This window comes from Rhamphochromis longiceps, linkage group LG20 (genome assembly GCF_057381845.1).
Source record: "Rhamphochromis longiceps isolate RC_006_pf linkage group LG20, R_longiceps_female_GT1.1, whole genome shotgun sequence".
In the NCBI taxonomy this organism is placed as follows: Eukaryota; Metazoa; Chordata; class Actinopteri; order Cichliformes; family Cichlidae; genus Rhamphochromis; species Rhamphochromis longiceps.
Genome location: NC_140576.1, coordinates 9,781,493 through 9,796,563, shown reverse-complemented (window position 1 = coordinate 9,796,563; position 15,071 = coordinate 9,781,493). Strand labels below are relative to the sequence as shown.

The window sequence follows — 15,071 nt, the reverse complement described above, 5'->3', positions numbered from 1 at the left end:
CCTTTTTTTACTTTTTCCTTCTCTTTCAGTGTTTTCCAGATTTTGAATAATTACGTTTTTGTATTCCCTTCTTTTCCTGTGGTACCCATTTTTCTCCTCTTTTGCATTTTTCTGTGATGCTGAAAAATATAATGTAGTGTGACTCCCAAGTTCCTGTGCTAAATTCAGTAATCCAAATATGAGCCGTATGAGTTATTATAATAAATTCTGAACTAGAGATATAATTATGTTATTACTTCATTACAAAGCTTCTTCAGTTATCTGCATGCCAAGCAAATAGGAGGAAAGAAAAATGCAAATTGTATCTGTTGCTTCCAGTGCAGTTGTGCTACAATCAGTTGTTTTGATGTGTAGGGAGGAGGTGGAGGGATCTTTAACATTTGAGGAGTTTTTATATTTTTATTGCACAAAAGGAGAAGTGTGTGAGGTTAAAGCTAATACTGTTAAGATAACAATGGCTCTTTGCATACACATGCTAACATAAAGCTAGCGAGTGTTAGGATGCCTGGGTCGTTGACCCAGGGTATTTGAGTTTATTATATTATTTATACTTTTTAGTCTTTGGTTTCTTTGAGTTCTGTCTTATGGTTTATGTCTCTGTCTTCTTTAGTTGCTCTGTCTCCCCTATCACCTGTATCCCCTTGTCTAGTTCGCGTCTCTGTGTATCCTTAGTTCCTATATCCCCGGGCAGACACAAACACTGTTCAGTCAGTGTTTGTGTCTGCCCTGGTCCCACGTCTCTGTTCTCTCTGTAGTGCCTGCATGCGAGTCTGTGTTATGTGTTTCCTGTTTTACTTTGAAGGTCTCTGTCTTATCTCAGTGTGTTCAGTTTACGCTTCCTTTTGTCTCATCAGTTCTGATTTGCCCCAGCTGTGTTTCCCTCCTGTTATTCATTCCCTGATTGCTCCTTCTGTGTATTTAAGGCCTGTGTTTCTCTGTGTCCGCGGTGCGATCTACCGTTTATTTTGCTGTGTGTTTTGCCAGTCCACTGGTGTTAGTTTATTTTGAGTTTTTTCCAGTTATGTTATGTTTGCGTTCAGCATTAAAGCTGTTTTGGATTAAGTTTGTCTCTGGAGTCTGCATCTTGGGTCCTATCCCTGTCCGCACACAGCCATCACCTAACAGTGAGGAACCCAAAGTAATGCTAAAGCTGAGTATATGCCCACTCCGAACCTGCACTTCAGCAGGTAACAAAAGCAGTGATGAGCAGTCAAGCTTGTTGCTTTGTAGCCTCCATTTCTTAAATCACACTGGTGATCACTTTGGAATTTCTTTAGGCTGGTTTTCAACTTTGCTTTGTAGCTTTGTACTCATGCATAAACAGTAAAAGAAAGGGTGTGTGTCTGTCCCCACTGCAACAGTGATTTTCAGTGATGTGTGGGACCGCTGTTTGCCTCCACCATGACACTGCAACAAATCCTCATTTACACACTTTGCAGTGCAAGTAATTCTGATTCTGATATAATTACGAGTAACTTGAAAGTAATGTAATGAGTAGTCCAACAAATCACTTTTGCTGCAAAGTACTTAAATAACGTACTGCATTACTTTTTAGAAAAACAACACTTAATATGTAATACATTACTTTTTTGATTAACAACCCCAACACTGCAGAGGAGGGGCGTGGGGAAAGAGGCACAAATGAAAGTTTTTGAGCACGGTTGAAGAAAATCAGGAAAATAAGAGGGGAGACAGGAAGAAGAACTAGAACTGGTTAGTTACAAAGTGAACAGTACTAATAATACAGGTTATAAAGCTTATAAAATAGAGTCTGGTTACAAAAAAATGTTTTATTTCACTGAGTGGAAGGAATTTATCAGTATCAGAATTTCCAACATGTTTTTTTAATAATTCACAAAGTAAAGGCATTAATGAATGGTAGGCAGTTGAGCAAACTACTGTTAGGTACTGAAGGGGTAGTCTATCTTTCAAACTTTAATTTAGCTGGTATTTTTTACTGTATGTATCAAAGTCTTTGTCTAATTTCTACCATTATTTCCACATAGGTTGCTATAAAATTATTATTTGCTAAGTGGACTATTTACAGAGCAAGTTAAATGATAGGAGATGCTACTTTGTATTATTTGTATTTTCCTTTTGAATTTTGCAGTACCTTTCAAAAAATTACATTTAGAACCAAAAAGAATAGGTGTGAATCTCATAATTTTTATTTTAAATTGTCAAATTCCATGTCCACCTGAACTGACAGGCAGCAGGACCCAGTGTAAGTATCAGGTCCTACAGTACTAATTTGAATATTCCACAGTAACAACGTCTTAATTGAATTCCCAAGTGTCAGCACGTTTTCAACAAGAAATGCTAACTGACATTCAGTAGTTATTCTGGTGCTACTTAGTATCACAATGGACACAACAGGGCTTTAATTTATTTACCTTGTCATCAGCACCCTCATTGAATGGCAATTACTGTATCCATTATTATGCCCTCTGTCAGTAGTAGAAGAACAATGTTAAAAATGTATTCAGCTGTTAAAAAAAAAAGGTCTGAGGTCAGACTCCAGCACAGAATGGCACCCTGGAGCTGGAAGGAATTCAAGGACACTGGAATATTCAATGAAAAAAGCAAGAGCGAGGACTGATTATTAGGAACGGCCGGTGAACATCGGGAAGGTTAATGAGCAAAGTGAAAGATCGTATGTATTATCATATAACTTCAAGTCTTTTTTTCCAAATGAAACTGCTTTTTTTCCAGCAGAAAACTTAGCTGTAATCACAGTGACATCCCTCTGATGTAAAACAGTCTTTTCTCACATTAAATGTCAGCTCTTTAGATTGCTGCTTGCCTTCCTCATTTACCAGATTATCTCCCTGACTTGGATGGATATATATATATATATATATATATATATTGATGAACAGGCACATGGGTCAATACATGAGCGGGACACAGAAAGGAATTGGCAAGAATACCAGAGGCGCAAAACACCAGCTACTGGTAGACAGAACAATCAGCCGAGACTGCAAGACCAGACTGACCAACCTGTGCACTGCCTGGATTGATTACAAGAAGGCCTATGACTCAATGCCCCACAGCTGGATACTGGAATGCCTAGAATTGTACAAGATCAATGGGACCCTAAGAACCTTCATCAGGAACTCAATGGGGATGTGGCGTACAACACTAGAGGCCAACTCCAAGCCCATAGCACAAGTCACCATCAAGTGCGGGATCTACCAAGGAGATGCTCTGTCCCCACTGCTGTTCTGCATAGGCCTGAACCCCCTCAGTGAGATCATTAACAAGACTGGCTACGGATACCGACTACGGAACGGAGCAGTTGTCAGCCACCTCCTGTACATGGATGACATCAAGCTGTATGCCAAGAGTGAACGAGACATCGATTCACTGATCCACACTACCAGGCTATACAGCAATGACATTGGAATGTCGTTCGGACTGGAGAAGTGTAGTCGGATGGTATCAAAGAGAGGGAAGGTAGTCAGAACTGAGGGGATTGAACTACCAGAAGGCAACATTGCAGACATAGAGGACAGTTACAAGTACCTGGGGATCCCGCAGGCAAATGGGAACCATGAAGAGGCCGCTAGAAAGGCTGCAACCACCAAGTACCTGCAGAGGGTCAGGCAAGTCCTGAGGAGTCAGCTGAATGGTAAGAACAAGATCCGGGCCATCAACACGTATGCCCTGCCCGTGATCAGGTACCCTGCTGGGGTAATAGGCTGGCCAAAGGAGGAGATAGAAGCCACTGACATAAAGACAAGAAAGCTCCTTACCATGCATGGAGGGTTTCACCCCAAGTCCAGCACCCTGAGGCTGTACGCTAAGCGGAAGGAAGGGGGCCGGGGACTGGTGAGTGTCAGCACCACAGTCCAGGATGAGACAACGAACATCCAAGAATACATTGGGAAGATGGCCCCAACTGACCGAGTGCTCAGTGAATACCTCAGGCAGCAGAAACCCAAGAAAGAGGAGGGAGACGAGGAACCATCATGGAAGGACAGGCCCCTGCACGGTATGTACCACCGGCAGATAGAGGAGGTGGCTGATATCCAGAAATCCTACCAGTGGCTGGACAAAGCTGGACTGAAAGACAGCACAGAGGCACTAATCATGGCAGCACAAGAACAAGCTCTGAGCACAAGATCCATAGAGGCTGGGGTCTATCACACCAGGCAAGACCCCAGGTGCAGGCTGTGTAAAGATGCCCCAGAGACAATCCAGCACATAACAGCAGGGTGCAAGATGCTAGCAGGCAAGGCATACATGGAACGCCATAACCAAGTGGCCGGCATAGTGTACAGGAACATCTGTGCCGAGTATAACCTGGAAGTCCCGAGGTCAAAATGGGAGATGCCCCCAAGGGTGGTGGAGAATGACCGAGCTAAGATCCTGTGGGACTTCCAGATACAGACGGACAAAATGGTGGTGGCTAACCAACCGGACATAGTGGTGGTAGACAAACAGAAGAAGATGGCCGTAGTGATCGATGTAGCGGTTCCGAATGACAGCAATATCAGGAAGAAGGAACACGAGAAGCTGGAGAAATACCAAGGGCTCAGAGAAGAGCTCGAGAGGATGTGGAGGGTGAAGGTAACGGTGGTCCCCGTGGTAATCGGAGCACTAGGTGCGGTGACTCCCAAGCTAGGCGAGTGGCTCCAGCAGATCCCAGGAACAACATCGGAGATCTCTGTCCAGAAGAGCGCAGTCCTGGGAACAGCTAAGATACTGCGCAGGACCCTCAAGCTCCCAGGCCTCTGGTAGAGGACCCGAGCTTGAAGGATAAACCGCCCGCAGGGGCGTGCTGGGTGTTTTTTTTTTTTTTTTATATATATATATATATATATACATACATACATACATACATATAGCCCAGAAGAAGTGTATAGTATAGCTTTTATTTTGAAAAGAGCCATTTCTCTGTAATAAACTCTCTTTTCCAAAGATGAGTGATTCCTCAATCAGATATATATTTTTTTTTTTATTACTTTGTTGTTTCAGCAACATTAAATTTAAAAACTGTACTTTTGAGTTAAAATATATATTTATAATTTTAATAAATAACAAGTTAAAAAGGCATGAACATTTTTTTTTGTATTGAAAAAATATCGAACCGTGACACCAAAGTATCGAACCGAACCGTGGAATTTTGTGTATCGTTGCACCCCTAATATATATATATTGTGAGATGTCCCTTTGAAAATAATTTAAATGTTTTTTTCAGATTTTCTACTTTTTACTGGATTTGTGGCAAAATAATTTGATTTTCAGATAGCTAAAATGCAAATGACGTAAGTCAGGCAAATGACATCCTGACTCGAGCAATATTTTGTCACTTTTTAAACCCTAGAGGAAAATAATTTTCAGGGTGTATCAGTCCCTTTGAGAGCAGCCTTTAGTGAAAAACAGACAGCACGAAGGAGACTGTCTCAGCCTTATGGCTTTCTGTGGCACGTCATTAGTCTGCCCAATTAGATAATAATGACTCTGCTTTCCATTATAGGCTGGTGTAGTACACGTGGCAGTCAGAGCTTTCGACCACCTTACCCATGCCAAGAAAAGTCAGTTCGGCTGACACAGTAGTTCAGAGATCGCTTGCTCTTCCACATCTCTCTCCTTTTATGTCTTTGTGATTACTCACAAAACTGGTCTTTTTTGCATTCTCAGCTGCTGTCAGGGTCAAGCTGAAACGCTACTCTGACAGAGAGGGCGGTACACAGCTCATTTGCAGCTACTGCTTGTATTGTACTATGCAGCATGCATTCACAGCAAAACGATGTGAGAAATGCCTTGCAAAATTTCTAAAATGCCTCAAAACTTGCTCTTGAGCAAATTCTTTCATTTTAAAGGACACACACACAGTATGAAGCACAGTTACGTGAAGAGAAATGAAAAGGAAGGTGAACAATGCTGAGCATCAAAAGAAATAGAATCAGGTGTATTTTCCACAAACCTTTATTCTCAGGGGCTCTTCTGAGGCTTTACGCTTTAAATGAAAAGGACAAGTTCTCAACATCTTTTGGAATAAGGATAACAGCACACATAGTTTCTATTGTGCGAACATGAGTCTATTTACCATTTATCAAACAATGAAAGCGTGGCTACACTGGGTTTATCAACCAGTATCCCCAGTTTCATCTCACTTAAACTGTGAATGCACTGACTGTTAAGAATGCATTGGATGTGATTTTTTTTGTTGTTGTCTTTTTAAGAATTTTTGAGATTACAGTTTTTAAAGTTTCATCTTAGATAACTAAAATCTGGGCCAACATTTCTTTTAGAATGATCATGAAGACACAGAAATGTAAATGTGGGCTGAAAAAAATGTTGATGATGATTTTGAATCTCTGGGGCTTTCAAGTGGCTGAAAGCTCAGGAACTTCAAATCAAAACTTGTTGTAGAATTTTCCATTAAGTTTCCAACAGCGGCAGTGCTTACGTTATAGTCCCATCCTCAGAAAAGTCAGGAAACGTGCAGTTTAAAGTTTCATGGGTAAACATTAATAACGAGTGTGATATTAATTGATTCACATTCTAGTTACAGGTCATCAGCCAATGAAATCAAGATTGCAGGTGCATTTCCTCTCTTAATCTCTACACACAATTACTTGTAATTATACAATGATCTGCTTTTCCACTGATGTACATAAAGTGGTAAAGCTGTATAATAACTATGTATTGTTAAGAGTTTTCCTTATCTCTAAGTTGTATTTACTTATCTAATTACCAGCAAACATTTTTGTTCTACAGTTTAAAATTGATCATTTTTTATCCACTTTCTAGAACTTTTTTTTCTACTTGCAGTTTCTTTGTTTTAACCAAAATCTTACAGAACAGGGTTGATACATATATATGAAAAAGAGGTAGAAATTCAAAAGCTCTTTACTTTGAATAATGGACATGAATTGGATTTTGAAAATATTAATAGTCTTATCATGTCTTCTCCACAAATCCTAAATCTTGTCTGCAGATTAGCCTGACATGTTCTATAATCATGGGTAGAAATACCTCTGCCAGATTAATATACTTTGCCATAACACATACCATATGTATTCATATTCTGTGTGGCAGATAAATTACATATTCCATTATCATCCTTCAAAGAAGATGATAGTTACTGTATGAATATGTAAGCAGAGCTGATAGGTTTCTTTTTATCTTTGATGAAACAAGCAGACAATCCATTCAGTGAGCGTCATGTTTAAATCCAACTCATAGTCATTATGATAGCAAGGTATATATACCACTCAGATTACAGGTGGATCAAAGCAGTGTGAATATAACAGATGCTGTTCAAATACTGACATTCTGGAATGGAAGGACAGCTCGCATGTCCACCAGCTAGGGCTCTTTTAAGTGTAATCACAATGAAGCTATAAGATGGATTAAACTGTGTTTTTGACCAGTCAGTGCTGGTGAGAGAAATCTGGCTATAAATGAGTTTTCATTTCATCACTGAATGGACCTGAGTAGCGACACACTTAGCTTGACACTGTTTAACGGTATCAGCATATATAAAATTGTTTGCTGAAGGAGAGACGTCTCATTTGTTTTCTTATTATTTTGTCATTTATGTGATCAGGCTAAACAGACAAGTGATGTGAATAATGCTTGTCATTTCTTTGGAACCCAGTGTTCAGTCGGAACACTTGGCTCCTGGTGTTTTTGTGGATGGTAACCATTGTCACAGACCAAGCAAAGTCCCATGACAATGGCCTTCCCCAGGGACAGCAGTCTCACCCAGGAAGACAATGAGCACTGCCTCAATACAAAAAAACGTTTCCAAAACAGACAAAATAAAACAACAACAAACCAAAAAAATAAAATTTAAAAAATGGGTGCTGGGGAGTTTAACAAAACTCAACTTCAACAGGAGCCAGTGAAAAAACATGGCTAGATTCCAGTAAAAGAAGAGCTTCTAGTCTGTGCCCAATCAAATAAGGGATGATGAGCAGCCCCACTCACTTTAATATGTTTTAATTGTCTATTTTTAGATTTCAGTGTCATTCTGTAAGTACTTGCCTTTACAGAATGACATTGATCGATACCAATACTGTAGTGTTGTGCTTTAAAATTCAGTTCAAAACACCATCAAAAATACTGGTGACCTAAAAGAGCAAAAGTTGAACTTTAACCTCCTCCAAAAAATTGTTTTTGTTCTTTCTGCACTATTTCAGTCTTGTTTTATTTTATATTTTCCTTCTGTCATGTCTTCACTCCCTGCCCGTGTAACACTATGCTCGGTGAAAGTAACAAGACAAATCACATGAGACATGTCGAAAAACGAGCAATTATGCTCATTTTAATCATTGTAGATTTGTTTAATCTGTTTATTTATGACTAGGGATGGGTATCGTTTAGGTTTTATCCAATACCGGTGCCAAACCGGTACTTTTGAAACAGTGCCGGTGCTTAAACGGTGCTCAAACCGGTGCTTAAAGAATGGAGAACACAAAATTGGTCCAAAAACCTCTCATGTTAAGCTGTTTTTTTGTAAAAAGATAACAATGTTAGCCTTTTCTGCAGCTATAGGGCATATATGGTATCACTCTTGGCTGGAAGCAGTGCTTAATCAATGGAAAAAACACAACTTTGTCCAAAAACCTCTCATGTTTAACTGTTTCCCACTTTTTCTTTGGTAATTTTAGCCTTTTTGGCCAGGGTGAAGGGAGTATCTGCCATCAAACAAGAGGACAGCTGCATGTAGCTATGATGATGTTTGCTAGTTCACCTTACATGCATTAATTTAATAACGTGGTTAGCCTACTCAACGTAAATTACACACTATTACCCTGCTACACTGGCAGGGCTAGGGGCCAGGACTCTCCTCTTCGGGTTTTTGGGGGATGTTACTAACTCCGGGTCCGATAACAGGCACCACACCCACAATAGATGTGCACGGTGTGAGGTCTTGCAGCAAGCTATCAAATACGGCGCATTTCTCTGCTTTTAAAAAAAAAACGCTATACGTCGCCAGGTGTTTCATCGGATTTGAGGTGTTACCTCCTTTGCACAGTATCAGCTTAAAGCACTTGTTGCTGCTGAGCTTGCATATTTTGCTGTGAAGTACAGCCAGACTTTTGACCGCTTCGACTTGGGCATTTTTAATCTGTAGCTTTGCTCTAAAAGAACGTAAGTACCTGGACCCGCCTACTATCCTCGGAAACGTAAAATGATTGGCTAGAATCTAAAGTGTATCACAGCTCAGGAAAAAAAGCACCGAAATAAAGCACCATAATGTGCGCTGCGTTTCGGTCTGGTTACTACCGTTTATGTCAGAACCGGTGCCATACCGGTACCCATCCCTATTTATGACGTTGTTCTCATATCAAAAAAACAGCTTAAGCTCTCATTTTGCCTTTGACTTTTGCATTTTTTCCTTAGTTTAGTTTAGTTTTTGTTGTTTTGTGTCTTTTCTTTTATCATATTTGTGTGACCAATATTTCAGCTTTTAAATGCAACCTATAATATACATGATAGAACACAGTCACACTTCCAGATTTCCAACAGTTAATCTCAGTTATCCCTAAAATATCCAACCCTTTAAATTGTATATATGTCAGCATATAGATCTGCACCTTCTTGCCCTACTAACAAATAACACATTGCTGCACATCATTTACATGTTACAGTGTCACGCTCATTGCTGAGAAGCTCAAAAGTTCAAATTAGCTTGTTGAAAAAATGAAGTCAGCATATAGCTGCCCTGGATGTAATTACTGTGTGCATTCCACATCAATCACAACTGTAAATATTCATTAACAAGACATAATTACCATTTCAAAGCCAACAAAAATGGCTACAACAACGTGGAGGCAAGAGAGGCCTTTAGTCTAAATCAAAACAATTTAAGAACTTGATTTCCTGAAATGACTGCCAATTCAGCTGATGAAATGAATGTTCAGCTTCAGTAGCCCAGGAGTGTAAAAATTGAGACTTGTCCATTTAGAGAGAAAAAAATCTACACTGCAAATGTAAGTTCGCCTACCTGGCAAACAAGGGCTCCTCATGCAATCAAACAATCAATCATAACAAGACACTAGAGGGGCAGTAATCATTACATACGCAATTCAAACATTTCAAAAGCACTAAATCATAGCAAATCACCCCAACTGAAAGAAAGTCATCCCATCCACTGGCAAAATATTTTGGTCAGTGTTTTTCTATTTAAATGCAAATTAGGAATCAGGATTCTCACAGGCAAAGAGCCTCTGGCCAAAGCAATTACTGTAATTAAATATTTCATATATAAAAGAAGGAGAACTGTTTGTGCTCCTACACAGGTTGTTGGTCAGGGTTTGCAGCAACAAATACCTTAAGATGTAGAGAGCACAGTGTGACATATGACACACCAGTCAGCCACCACAGGATCAATAAAATGATATGGTTGTTAAATTTGAGGTCCTGGCATTCATCCACATCCATCTTTATAATCTGGTCAAATAAAAAATTGCAGAATTCAGGACACCAAAAGAGATTTCAGGGATTTATTTTCAAAGTTACTTTTCAGAAGCCGGAGGATGAGGTGGTGTGTGGGTGGTGAGACACAGGCCAGTGAAAAGAAAGCATCTAGGTACCGAATACTCAGCAGGGTAGACGAGTGGCAGGCACATGGGGAATCTAAACCACACAGGAGAATGAGAGGTAAAGACAATGAATTCTTGCTTACACAGCCTTTAGCTATAGTGCTGTATACTGCTGGGAGACCCCCCATGATGCACTAAGATGCACTCTCTCTCTCTCTCTTTGTGGTCATTAGCTTTGTTCTTCCTTTTCACTTTTGCCAAGTGCTTCCTCATTGAGGACCAATGACTTTGCTCTAACATCGGAGCATATTCACCAGACAGCAACATACCTTGGGTTGTTTGTTTTTGTGAAGTGGAATCATACAACTACAGGGAGTGCAGAATTATTAGGCAAATGAGTATTTTGTCCACATCATCCTCTTCATGCATGTTGTCTTACTCCAAGCTGTATAGGCTCGAAAGCCTACTACCACTTAAGCATATTAGGTGATGTGCATCTCTGTAATGAGAAGGGGTGTGGTCTAATGACATCAACACCCTATATCAGGTGTGCATAATTATTAGGCAACTTCCTTTCCTTTGGCAAAATGGGTCAAAAGAAGGACTTGACAGGCTCAGAAAAGTCAAAAATAGTGAGATATCTTGCAGAGGGATGCAGCAGTCTCAAAATTGCAAAGCTTCTGAAGCGTGATCATCGAACAGTCAAGCGTTTCATTCAAAATAGTCAACAGGGTCACAAGAAGCGTGTGGAAAAACAAAGGCGCAAAATAACTGCTCATGAACTGAGAAAAGTCAAGCGTGCAGCCGCCAAGATGCCACTTGCCACCAGTTTGGCCATATTTCAGAGCTGCAACATCACTGGAGTGCCCAAAAGCACAAGGTGTGCAATACTCAGAGACATGGCCAAGGTAAGAAAGGCTGAAAGACGACCACCACTGAACAAGACACACAAGCTGAAACGTCAAGACTGGGCCAACAAATATCTCAAGACTGACTTTTCTAAGGTTTTATGGACTGATGAAATGAGAGTGAGTCTTGATGGGCCAGATGGATGGGCCCGTGGCTGGATTGGTAAAGGGCAGAGAGCTCCAGTCCCACTCAGACGCCAGCAAGGTGGAGGTGGAGTACTGGTTTGGGCTGGTATCATCAAAGATGAGCTTGTGAGGCCTTTTCGGGTTGAGGATGGAGTCAAGCTCAACTCCCAGTCCTACTGCCAGTTTCTGGAAGACACCTTCTTCAAGCAGTGGTACAGGAAGAAGTCTGCATCCTTCAAGAAAAACATGATTTTCATGCAGGACAGAATCCATGGATGGCAGGCTTTTGAGTGTCCTTGCAAAGAAAGGTGGCTATATTGGTCGCTGATTTGTTTTTGTTTTGTTTTTGAATGTCAGAAATGTACACTGTAAACCCCAACAGTCTACCTGACTTATAAAGTTTGTGGATATAACAATTAAAATTCCTCACAAAGTTGAAACAACTTAAAACTTTTCTGTTCGGTTAACGATTCAAACAGTTATAATTGTACATGGCTTAGAAGTTAAGAGTAAATACTGCTTTCTTAATTATGATTTTTGAGTAAATGTTTTTTTCCGAGCTCCGCATGTGGACGTCATGACGTCTTCTCTCTAACCTGAACGACGTTGACAGAAAATTCTGTTCAATATGGCTGCCCTTCTCGAGCGACTGGAGAACACATTTGGAGAAACTTGTAAGTAAAACGGAACCTTCGTTATGTTTATTTTTTCCGTAAAAAAGCAAGTATATTAATATGTTGCAGCCAATAACTTGTTTTCGAATGCGCTGTTGTGTTAAAAAGCACAGACCCAGGTGGTGAATAGTTGTTCGCGCTCTTTTTCAAACATAGATTATGTCGTCAGTTTTACAGTTTTAACCGATTAAAACACAGTTTTACGAAGAATCACACATAAAGAAAGGGTCTTAGTGATATTTTAACGACCCCTTGCCAACGCAAGAAAGTTGGCGTTTTTACAACAGCAGCCTCATTGTTCGGCAGGTTGTTTTTTTTTTTTCTTCTCATTAGCATCATTCAAAAGTGACTTAGCTAGCAGTGGCAACTTCTATCTAAAACAATTGAAATATAGCAAGGTGTTGTATATTTAGTGTGCTGATAAGGTTTTCAATATTTTTATTTTTTCTTCCAAGGCTGAAGGCCAAAGACAAAAAGACAGAAGAAAAAAAAATTCAGACTGCAATTAATTTCAGGTGGAGACAGTAAACACAGGTGAGTTGAAAGATCTATTGAAGAAACCATTCATTAAGTCCCTTAAGGTGAAGATTTCATATATTGATAATGATAAAATTAACACAAATTAAAAGTTTCACTGATAAACACACAATTTTTCCTTGCTTTGAACCCCATGTTCTATATAGATCACAGCTCTGATCTGGAGAACACTATTTTAAAATACTGTGTAGGGTTTTTGTCAAATGATTAAGAAACATACTCTCTGTCACAAGAGACAGAAAGGTTGTATCTTAAAAGAAAAGTCTCCAAAATTTAGTAGAGTCTGATGTCATGCAGTTTCATAAACATGTATTCTCCCCAAAGAATGACACCTGAAAACTTTGCGTTAAATGAACTTTTCTTTTCCCTTTTTAGGAGGCGCCTGATATCAACGTGAAACGCACTGCAGTACTTCGTGCCCTTCCTGTATACCTGCGGGAGGAGGACCCAGAATTCTTTTAGACATGTAATGTAAGTGTATTTTTGCATTACTTAAATTCTGCCAGTAAGATAAAATGCTATGGATTTTTTTAAATACAATTTAATACCCTAGCAGCTACCAAATTGTACAAACAAAATACCCTCTCTGTAGAAAACCCACACACACACAGGTCAGGAGCAGGGCACAGGCGTATCACAGCACTATGGCTATGCTGCAGGTGGCCCAAAAACCAGGCTGAAGTCAAGATTTAGTTTCTTTTTGAGATAAAGTCATGAAATAAAAAATTACTTTTTTTTTTAGAAAAATAATAAAAATACAAATTATGTAATGCAAGAAGCTAACACGTTAATGTACATTTTTCAAAAAAAGTAGAGTACCCTAACTCGTTACAAAGTAACCCACTACACTGCTGAATGTTTTGCTAGATTACAGGTCTGGATGACTGAATGTGTAAAGCGCTATACAAATACAGGCCATTTACCATTGATACTGTGTCTATTCCAGGCGGACGCATTGGATGAGTCGACCCTCATTGACACTCCAGTTGCCCTTCTCACAGTGGTTACCGACGGCGCTTCCCAGTCCAGTCCATTTTACTTCCTCAAGCATGGCTGTTTTGGTGAAAGGCGACTAGGTGATGCGTGATATTCCCAGATTTGCAAATGCATTTGCTTTATTGTTTGGCTTGATCTATGCTCTGCATTTAGACTACCCCAGGAAGCTGGTTCACACATTTGCCTTAGTCCAAAATATCTTCATGGGGCTTGATGACGGCAAACCCCTGAAACCCCTGCCTACATGCTTTTAAGGAATATAAGGCAATGTTTGTTAGGACACGCACTCTGTTACTGAGCACTTTGTTTGAAGCACTTTAAGCACTTTAAGTTTACTACAGGCTTTGGGTGGATTTAACTCCATCAGTTTACCTAATTTTCCTATACTTGACTGCCTTATCTGGTTATTTGGAAGCTGATCGTCTTTGTACCCATTTTAAAAAATTGTTTTTCATTTCTATTTTAAAAAAAGTGATTAGTATTTGACTTTTTGTTTTGCATTTTTGTGTATTTTGAGAAAGATGCAATTAGGACTGATGTCGTCCTTTGTGAGTTTATAAAAAGATAAATGTTCTACACAGAATTTATAATGCTCACTTTATGGTGCCGATGTCCATGTTAGTTGTTTTATAAAAACATTTGTGATGTTTTTAAATTTTCATGAAAAAATGTTAAATAAACAAAATGTAAAGTAACTGAATTTCCGTACTTTTTTTTTTTTTTTTAGTAGTCTACACTCACAACATAAATATCTTTTAATTAATAATCAGATAATTTGAGTTTAGGTTGTAATATAATTGCATTGTGTTGCATCAAAATAATAAACTACACGAAACACAAAAATATTGAAATTAAAGTATACAGTCTTTGAGTAAAGCTCAATTAATAAAATATAAAATATAATTTAAAATTTTTAGGTTAACAATAAATACAAATTTTGAGTACCCCATACTTAGAAGATATGAGTTTTTGTACTTAAATCTTTTGAGGTAATCAGTTTCCACAAAAGTTTTAAGTTCAGTCAACTTGTTTGGGTTTACAGTGTATATTTGTGAATGTGGAGATGTTATATTGGTTTCACTGGTAAAAATAAATAATTGAAATGGGTATATATTTGTTTTTGTTAAGTTGCCTAATAATTATGCACAGTAATAGTCACCTGCACACACAGATATCCCCCTCAAATAGCTAAAACTAAAAACAAACAAAAAACTACTTCCAAAAACATTCAGCTTTGATATTAATGAGTTTTTTGGGTTCATTGAGAACATGGTTGTTGTTCAATAATAAAATTATTCCTCAAAAATACAACTTGCCTAATAATT

At 39.0% G+C, this 15,071-nt stretch overlaps 1 long non-coding RNA gene across 1 annotated transcript; it reads left to right on the top strand.

The window, feature by feature from the left end:
* Window positions 1–12,129: 12,129 nt before the first annotated feature.
* On the top strand, window positions 12,130–14,441 carry LOC146644945 (uncharacterized). The gene is made up of 4 exons (XR_014909058.1): window positions 12,130–12,213; window positions 12,669–12,747; window positions 13,126–13,221; window positions 13,697–14,441. It is a non-coding gene; the product is annotated as an uncharacterized LOC146644945 (long non-coding RNA).
* The last annotated feature ends 630 nt before the right edge of the window (window positions 14,442–15,071 follow it).